Below are 9,750 nucleotides of genomic sequence, written 5' to 3' on the forward strand. Positions count from 1 at the left end.
AAATAACCATTATCTCGAAGTACATTTGAAGTCACGCGATGATATGGTGTGTTGTCCTCCCACTACGACTCGGGAAGCCATGCAGTTTATTAGGCTACAGATGGAATCATGTATGATTAACTTCACAGGGTGGTGAAAGTGCAAGGTGATGAACGTGATGCTGTCTTCCAATAAATGTTGAGTGTCTTATTCTGGTGACATGGTGATCGGTGCTTGACTGCTGTTTGACAAATGAAAATATTCTCGCTCTTGTCCAGAGAACCGAACAAATCAACGCTATTGGACATTACTGTAACGAATACCCCTCACATACATATATACACATTGACTGGGATATTCTGTAATGATGTCGGTGATCACTGTGCAATTGCTTGTGTTAGAAATACAAAAATGACCAAAGCCAAACCCTGTTATATTTTTAAAAGACAATTTAAACAGTATGATGAGCAAGTGTACCATAATAATGACAGAGTAAGTCTGATTCCTGATGTTGACACTGCCTGGGACTATTTTTACGTAAAATTTGTGTCGATTTGTGATAAGCATGCCCCTGGGAAGCCATGTAGAATCAGTGGAAGGGACAATCCCTGGTTTTCAGATAACTTGGCAGAATTCATTAGAAAGAGAAATATCTCTTGGGCTCAAGTTAGACATACAAATGCTCCTGTTGACTGGGCCTCCTTCAGAGTGCTAAGAAACAAATGCACAGGTTTGATCAGGAAGTCCCAATCAGATGACTATTTAAATTCAGTCACAGAGAACCTAAACAACCGGAAGCTAATCAAATCAGTGTCAGGATCTAATGTCTCCTCTGGCCTTCCTGACCATTTAATGATGGATTCTATTGAAGTGAAGGATAAAGCCCATATTGTAGGGTTTTTTAACAAGCACTTCATATCTGCTGGTTCAGTTTTTGATAATGGTGGGGCCCAGGCCTCTAATGTAAGCGCTGTCACAGTCAACTATGATATAGGCCCTGTCAACCATTTGAACTTCGAGCCTGTTTCTTATACTGAGGTCTATACAGCACTAAAGGCAATAAACACAAAAACATCTGCAGGTCCAGACAACCTTGACCCTTACCTTTTAAGAGTATTAGTGGTATTATTTCTGAACCTGTGGTGGCTCACATTTTCAACTTGAGTCTCTTGACCAATTCCATACCCCTCCCACTGCTAAAGGGTGGAGATCCCTCAGATGCTAATAACTATTGTCCCATCTCTAAACTCCCTATCCTGGCCAGTCTATGAATCCCTAGTGAGCTCACAGTTAAAAAAACGTCTTAATTGAAAAGAACATACTGAGCAGGGTTCAGTCTGGCTTTAGATCTGGGCACATCACCACAACTGCCGCTATGGCAGTGGCAAACGACATTTAAAGCACTCAATAAAAAGCAACATTGTGCTGCTCTGTTTGTGGATTTATCAAAGGCCTTTGAGTCAGTTGACCATGAATTGTTGCTAGCTAGAATCAGAAACATTGGTCTCAGTGAAGGGTCAGTAAATTGGTTTAGGAACTATCTTTCTGACAGAACACAATGTGTATATACTGATAATCACAAGTCTAGCTTTCTTGAGGTTAATGGAGGTGTGCCCCAGGGTTCCATTTTAGCTCCTGTGTTGTTCTCAATTTTTATTAATGATTTGGGAAATGGGATGCAACCAGCAAAGTAACATCTATATGCAGATAATACATTTATATATTCATGTGCTCCTTCTCTGGTTCAGGCTGTTGAAGAGCTCCAGACTGCTTTTCAGTCACTGCAGGCCTCCCTTTATGGTCTCAAACTGGTCTTGAATATACAAAAAACTACATTCATGACCTTTACCAGACCTCGCACTCAGCCAGAGAAGGTTAGCATTGTCAGTTGTTTGGGAACTCGGCTGGGGTGTTCAGAGATTGTTATTTTATGTACACCATTTATTTTATTTTATGTGAACGCAGCTGTAACTATTATCCACTTTTACCCAGAGATGACTTGCACTAAAGTTTGATTACTGTTCGATGACGATGACTAGCACCTTAAATCTATTGACATGGAACTGCCATGGTCTAGGGCATGCAATAAAACGGAAAAATATACTATGTGCTCTAAAAAAAGGAAAAAGCAGACATCGCGCTATTACAAGAGACACACCTCTGTGATGCTGAACATGCCAAACTCCGCAGAGCTTGGGTGGGACAGGTGTATTTCTCATCTTTCAAATCAAACAGTAGAGGCACAGCCATACTTATCCATAAGAATGTTCCATTCATAATTGACAAAAATGTATCTGATCCGGAGGGGAGATTTATTTTGATAACTGGGTCACTGTATGGTCAACCAATTACTATCTTAAACATATACGCCCCTAACACAGATACTCCTGCTTTCATGTCAAAAATGATAACCCTGTTTAATGAGCATTGTGTTTCCTTTGGCGTGGTGGCCGGAGATTTTAATTGTACCCTTAACCCAACCCTAGACAAATCATCTCAAGTCCCCACCACAAATCCTAGATTTGCAAAGATGTTGAACTCTCTTACTAAAGAGATGGGACTGATAGATATCTGGAGAGAGACTAATAGCTCATCTATGGACTATACAAACTACTCTCATGCCCATAACACCTACTCCCGTATAGATTACATTTTTATCCCAAGAGTTTAATCAATTCAGCCACATGTACAATCGAACCCATAGCACTTTCAGATCACGCCTTTGTCCACCTCCTCTTTGACCTCTGCAAAAACATCCCGAGGTCAAAGAGCTAGAAATTCAACACCTCCATGTTATCAAACTAAGCGTTCCATACATTGGTAACTACATGGATAGACAACTACACACAAGACAACAAAGATTATCCTGTTTCTCCGGCCACAATGTGGGACGCTGCTAAAGCCACACTAAGAGGTCATCTAATTGCATATGCTTCCTCTAAGAAAAAAGCAATGGAAGCACACGGGCTAGATCTCGAGAGGGAGCTGGAATGCTGTGAAAAAATACATAAACAATCCCCAGACAGCACCTCCTGGAGTCATCTTAAAGCAGCCAAAGCCAGACTGGATTTGGACTATACACGGGAGATAAAAAAAATAATTCTTTACTAAACAGAAATACCATGAGTAGATTGCTTGCTTACCAATTAAAAAAGGAGCAGTCAGAGCGTACAATCATGGCTATCCGAACAGCAGAGGACGAGGTCACATATGACCCAAAAAAGATCCATTTAACTTTTGATGATTTTTACTGCAAACTATTTACCTCTGAGAGAAAACAAACGGAGGCAGAACTCCACTTTTCCTAGAGGGAATCTCGCTACCTAACTATCAGAGACCGACCAAGAAGATCTCAACTCCCCCTTCACTCCTGAGGAGATCCTGGAGGCAATTACCTCCATGCCACCTAATAAGTCCCCAGGCCCAGATGGATTCCCCAGAGAGTTCTACAAAGCTTTTTGGCCCCAGCTCAGCCCTATCATCATGCCAATGCTGGAGGAGTTTTGCAAAAACGGAGTTCCCCCAGACTCAATGCACACAGCTCACATTACAGTGTTGCTCAAAAAGGACAAGGACCCCCTATCCTGCACGTCCTTCCTGCCCATAAGCTTGTTGGATTTCGACTACAAAATAATTACCCAATTGCTCGCCAAAAGACTAAACACGCTTCTTCCCAAAATAATAAAAGTGGACCAAACTGGATTTATTAGAGACAGATACTCTTCTGATAACATTCGCCATCTTTTTGATATTAATGATCAAGGAAACGGACAGAAGACCCCTGTCCTGCTGGCTTCACTGGATGCTGAGAAGGCGTTTGACAGGATGGAGTGGAGCTTTCTGTTTTCAGTGTTAGAAAAGTTCAATTTGGGCCCAAATGTTATTAAATGGATTAAATCACTATACTCTCACCCAAATGCCATGGTGACTACTAATGGACTGAACTCTGACAGATACCCTCTGGAACGGTGCACAAGACAAGGGTGCTCGCTGTCCCCCCTGCTCTTCTTGTTGGGGGCGGAGCCTCTGGCAGAGCTGATAAGGAGCAATCCAAGTATTATGGGTGTTTCTGCAGGTGACCTGCAGCACAAGATTTCGCTTTACACAGATGATGTCTTGCTCTACATATCCAACCCTGAGAAATCCCTCCCTCCCATTTTAGACACAATTGCTCAGTATGGCAAGTTTTCAGGTTAAAAGATCAATTTGAACAAATCCACTGTCTGCCCTCTCAATATTACACTCACCAGCTCTATGAAGACACTTTGTCCTTTCCTTTTCAATACCTCAGGATCTTCATAACACCAGATCTGAATAGCCTTTTCAAGGAAAATTATCTTCCACTCCTGGATCGAATCAAGAACGATCTCCAAACCTGGATCTCCCTCCCAATTAGCTTAGTAGGAAGAATTAATGTCATCCGTATGAACGTCGTCCCTAGACTGAACTATATATTTCAGATGCTCCCATGCTATCTCCCAGTTTCCTTTTTCAAAACAACTAACCAAAGCATCACTACATTTATATGGGGCAATAAAAACCTAGGATCAAGTTCTCCACTCTATCGAATCCTGGGTGGTCTTGCCCTTCCCTCCCTTCAACTGTACTACTGGTCTGCCCAAATCTGCAACAGGCTAACATGGATCACAAACAGACAAGAGTCAACGTGGATTCAGATAGAAGCCCAATCCGGTGGTTCATTGCCCTTAAGCTAAATTATATTAATTAATAACTTTGGTGAAGTGGGCAACATAGCCAAAACCTTTGTTATTTACAGCACCCTACTAGCGTGGAGGGACTGTAAGCAATACCTGGGCATTTTTTTTATTTATTATTATAATTATTATTATATATTTTAATTGTATTTTTTTAAACCTGTTACATCTGTGAATGTGGAATGTGTTTTAATACAACATTAAACAAAACTATAGACACACATACAGTACAGGGGACAGTATTTATTCCCTTTCAATGAATTCCTTTTATTTGTCCCGCATTTGAACTCTGTAACAGTAATTTATGATTTCCCATGAATTCCTGAAGTATCAAACATTCAGTTCTATCTTCCCCATCCACACAGGGACACACTCCTAAAGACACATCACACTCCTGTTGGAAATATCAAGATTCACGGCTGAAACTGAAAGTTTACAGTAGAGCAAACTCTGCCACTTTTGGGTTTTTAGATGTGCACTCAAACTATCCAAATGAAAATAAAAGAGCCACAAAACAAACTAGTCTCTGATTCTGTTTGTACAGTATATCATACATCTGTCAAAGGAATTTGAAGATGATTGATGTTCCAAGTGCAGTGAAATCTTTATTTACCCAAGGTGGCTCTGTTAGTCAGCAGATTTTATTTATTTTACTAGGCATGTCAGTTAAGAACAAATTCTTATTTTCAATGACGGCCTAGGAACAGTGGGTTAACTGGTCTAGGAACAGTGGGTTAACTGGTCTAGGAACAGTGGGTTAACTGGTCTAGGAACAGTGGGTTAACTGGTCTAGGAACAGTGGGTTAACTGGCTGTTCAGGGGCAGAACGACGGATTGTTACCTTGTCAGCTCGGGGATTTGATCTTGCAACCTTTCGGTTTTTATATCTTTCATATGTTTTCCAACATGCTGCAGGTTTAAGGAGTAGCCTGATAGTTCCTCTGTGTGTGTGTTTGTGTGTTTCACATCCCTCCACTTCTGACTGTTAGTGGTGAGTTTCTCCAGATGGCTGGGCATTCCCTCTCCATGCCTCAGGGCAGGCAGTGGGTGGATGTGCTGTACTGTGCTGCTGGCAACACGTGTGATGCCCATGTGTAGGCTAGCTAGGCTGCCGCTGTGTTTGTAGGTCTGTCTTCATGGCTTCCCTCTATCACTCATACAGTACTGTAGGCTTCACTCATTGCATCTGTAATCCACTGCAGAGGGATTAGCTCACCTACAGAGAGAACGAAGTCTGCTAACTAGGCCAGGGTTTGGAAAAAAGGCATATTCTGGAGTAGACAGCACTGGAAAATCTGTAGCCTAATGAGAGCCTAACGAAAGACATGTCTCAAAAGTCTAGCAAGAGCTAGTTTGTTGTTCTGAGGGAAATATAATGAAAAAAATAATATTATAAAGTAGGTTATTATCTAAACACCTAGTTTTATTAGAAATTTTGTCAAGATGTTACATTTGACATTAGTTTACTTCGTTATTGGTAAGCTATACTCCGCAAAGACGCTTTCTCTATTACACACAACTCATCTGTCTTTTTATCGAGGTTGATACACACACAAAAAATAATCCAATATTTGCTCTGTCACATTACCTGTGACAAATGTATGTGGTTTATAAATCCCTTTCCTCATCTGAGATTGATGTGTTTTCTGCCTGTGTGCCACTGACGTTTTAGAGCTGTAATTTGGTTTAATGACTCAGGCTTGGGGTTGCGGTCTCCCTACTTCCAATAAGGGTTTCAGTTCCTCAGTGTTGTGCCTGAAATGGTCCACCAGAGGCCTTTGACAAACTGCCCTCTTAAGCTCAATGGAACGTTGTACCTGGGAGCTGCGGTGGACATGAAGCACAACCTTTCATCTCACCGCCTGCCTCCTCTTGAGACACCGTTGGCCACTGCCTCGTGGCATGCCGCGTCTGAGATCATTCCCCGTGTGTTGTCCTCCGTTCGTCAGGAACACAATTTACAGCATCATAAAACGTTTCCCTCCTCCTGAGAGAGTGCGACAGGTGTGCCCCTCTAGCCTATTGCTCATGGCTCTAAACGTCCGGAGATGTGTGGCTGTCCTGTCGGTTACAATGTGTCTTGACTGTTTGGCTAAGGGTTGTCCTTCCGTATGGCGGTAGGACAATTTTTAAGATGAGATTGTGAAGGATCAAGAGGCACTGGTTTTGTTTTATTGGCAGATTGATTTGAGTTGAAGCTATGCTAGGCCTTAACCTCAGCCCATTGTGTATGTGCTGCCAACAGTATGGATCTACAGCGCATGAGGGTTTATTGCAGGGAAGGCCAGCGGACTGCAAATGGAACATTCTGAGCATAACATTCTCTGTCTAGAGGAACGCTTTGAGCAGCCCTGTTTTCAGACCTCATGTTTGATTGAGGAGTTTGGATTCTTTCAGACATTGCATTTCAGACATTGTGTGCATATTGGATGTGAGTGTCTCCTCAACTGTTTGTGGTTGCTCTGCCTGAATGAGTATCACACTCGTGAATATGTTGTTTCTGAAAGTGCTCTCACCCCTTAATTTAAATTCTGTTCCATTCCCTGTTTTACATAGTGGTTTCTTGTTAAAGTAGCAGAATTCTTAAAAGTAGACCTCAAAGTAATCAAGGTGAAACTGTAATCTTCCAAGTTTGTATTCATTAAACAGTATTATATCAATACGATCAAGTTTTTGCCCAGAGGCAAAAATTGATTGAACATATTCCCCAAACTATAGTCTTGTTCTTCACTTGTTTCATAACTCTACCTATACAGAATGATTAGATCAAAGAAAGAGCCCATGTGCTCAATTATATAATTATATATTATCTTTCGAGTTACCAGCTTCCATAGCCTTGCATTCTTTGTCTCAAACAGTAAAGAGAGTTAACACCATGCCTCAGGGAGATCAAGCATCTCCTTCCCTCCCCCTCCTCTCTCCCTGATACTTCCCCCCCATGTGTTGCTGCATCACAGGCATCCACAGCGTATTCCCGCTAGCTCCCTTCACACACAGCAGCCACAGTGTATTCCCGCTAGCTCCCTTCACACATAGCAGCCACACTGTATTCCCGCTAGCTCCCTTCACACACAGCAGCCACAGTGTATTCCCGCTAGCTCCCTTCAGCACACAGCAGCCACAGTGTATTCCCGCTAGCTCCCTTCACACACAGCAGCCACAGTGTATTCCCGCTAGCTCCCTTCACACACAGCAGCCACAGTGTATTCCCACAGCAGCCACAGCGTATTCCCGCTAGCTCTCCTTCACACATAGCAGCCACACTGTATTCCACAGCAGCCACAGTATTCCCGCTAGCTCCCTTCACACACAGCAGCCACAGTGTATTCCCGCCACAGTGTATTCCCGCTAGCTCCCACACACAGCAGCCACAGTTCACACACAGCAGCCACAGTGTATTCCCGCTCCTTCAGCTCCCTTCACACACAGCAGCCACAGTGTATTCCCGCTAGCTCCCTTCACACACAGCAGCCACAGTGTATTCCCGCAGCCCCTTCACAGCAGCCACAGTGTATTCCCGCTAGCTCCCTTCACACACAGCAGCCACAGTCCCCACAGCTTCCCTTCACACACAGCAGCCACAGTGTATTCCCGCTAGCTCCCTTCACACACAGCAGCCACAGTGTATTCCCGCTAGCTCCCTTCACACACAGCAGCCACAGTGTATTCCCGCTAGCTCCCTTCACACACAGCAGCCACAGTGTATTCCCGCTAGCTCCCTTCACACACAGCAGCCACAGTGTATTCCACAGCGAGCAGGCAGGCGGAGTGTCAGAGGGAGGCAGAGCAGCAGACTTGTATGAATCAAGCAGCCAGCAGTGCTGCTGACCTTGGCCAGCCCAGCACTCGGCCATGATTAGAATATGCAACAGGGATTCATAAAGCCACGTGGGACACATCTGTATCACGCCGAGAGTGCCTCGTCGCATCGCATGGCGTCTAGTCCTCTTTATCCAGATCCTCTCCCTGCTTATGGCCAGCTTCACATCTTACATTAGCTAACAAATGCAGCGCTATAGCAGCATCTGAAGGGAGTGATAACACACTGTATTTATCTCTGTGGAAAGGGTCCTACATGGAACCCAAAAGGGTTCTACCTGGAACCAAAAAAGGTTATTTAAAGGGTTCTCTTATGGGGACAGCCAAATAACCTTTTTAGGTTCTAGATGGCACCTTTTTTCTACGAGTGTGGAGTTTCATGATAATGGCCCTGTCAGGGGTTCGGTGGCGTGGAATGAGAGGAGCTTTGTTATTGGCTGTGTGTGGAGGCTAATTCATTCCCCTTTTTCTTACATACATCTTAGTCTGCACAAAGTGAGTGGAGCCCTGTCCCAGTCTGCCTTAATACGTTTTTATGTTTTACATCAAGATGGTGACATCAGACCAAGGCTTTGGTAATGGAGTGGAGATATTATCTGGGGATATTTTACCAGATGGGCCCAACCTTATTATCCATTCCCCACCTGTGACTCATAAATCACATTAATGTAACCCAGGGCTTTTCCAATCATACACAGAAATGCCAGATATGTAGAAAAAGGAAATCATGGGTACCATCCTTACTGAATAATGTTAGTAAACTGCTGCGTATACTGTAGTGTGAAATTCCCACACACCATCTAAATGAACTGACACTAACTAATTGACTTGTACCGCAGCTTAATAAAACTAAAAGCAAGCCAAGTAAATCCACCTGACTCATTATATTGGCCTAATCCTTTATAGTTAATTAACTTTTTTTCATTGTGTCAAATGAGTCTAAATTTATGACGCCGTCGAGAGCAAGGAACCAACCAGGCAGATTTTTCAGGAAATCTTTAAAACAGTGTGGACACAGCATGCAGACGAGCCAAATCCACAACTCCCACTGAAATATTTAGATGGAGGAGCGTTAAATTTATTCAAATGTTTCAAAGCCAACACATTCATGGCAGGCAACTCCCAGCCAGAAATATGTCAAAATATGTGTGTGTGTGTGTGTGTGTGTGTGTGTGTGTGTGTGTGTGTGTGTGTGTGTGTGTGTGTGTGTGTGTGTGTGTGTGTGTGTGTGTGTGTG

The 9,750-nt window shown here is 43.2% G+C and overlaps 1 protein-coding gene across 1 annotated transcript in view; it reads left to right on the forward strand.

Moving 5' to 3' along the window:
* LOC123995139 (patched domain-containing protein 1) overlaps nucleotides 1–9,750 on the forward strand; it is a 33,831-nt gene that overhangs the window by 15,875 nt on the left and 8,206 nt on the right. The gene's annotated exons all lie outside the window — the stretch shown is intronic.

This window comes from Oncorhynchus gorbuscha, linkage group LG14, assembly GCF_021184085.1.
Source record: "Oncorhynchus gorbuscha isolate QuinsamMale2020 ecotype Even-year linkage group LG14, OgorEven_v1.0, whole genome shotgun sequence".
Taxonomy (NCBI): Eukaryota; Metazoa; Chordata; class Actinopteri; order Salmoniformes; family Salmonidae; genus Oncorhynchus; species Oncorhynchus gorbuscha.